The 447-nt window shown below is 27.5% G+C and overlaps 1 pseudogene; it reads left to right on the forward strand.

Moving 5' to 3' along the window:
• LOC107742936 (extracellular calcium-sensing receptor-like) overlaps nucleotides 1-447 on the forward strand; it is a 25,318-nt pseudogene that overhangs the window by 2,663 nt on the left and 22,208 nt on the right.

Genomic DNA, 447 nt, shown 5'->3' on the forward strand with positions numbered 1-447 from the left:
ATTATAACCTAAAGATGCTATGTGAAAGTTTGAAACAGAAAATAGTGCACTTTCTTGGTAAAGAAAACACATTTTTACTCAAATTAATCAAAATGGATTTATAGTGTTTTGGAACCAAACTCTTCATATATATATATATATATATATATATATATACTTTTTTTGTTACTGGTTCTCTCTGTAAACAAAATCTATAGATGTTCCTAAAGTCTTAAATTGTTTTGTATTAGTTTATGTATTACATGGCAAAAGCTAAACATATATTATACAGATAAAGATGTAAAAAAATAATTTTGTCTTGTTTACATAACTAATGGTCTGTTCACATGGAGGGAAAAAACAGGTACTAAAAAAAGAATTAATTTCTCTCAGTCTCATTCATGCTGTTGTCACATTTGTATTTGTGTTCACACAGATAAGTCGTTTTGCTACCTGTGCTTGCCTGAG

The sequence above is a fragment of the Sinocyclocheilus rhinocerous genome, unplaced genomic scaffold (genome assembly GCF_001515625.1).
Source record: "Sinocyclocheilus rhinocerous isolate Xijiao unplaced genomic scaffold, SAMN03320098_v1.1 scaffold1128, whole genome shotgun sequence".
NCBI classification, from domain to species: domain Eukaryota; kingdom Metazoa; phylum Chordata; class Actinopteri; order Cypriniformes; family Cyprinidae; genus Sinocyclocheilus; species Sinocyclocheilus rhinocerous.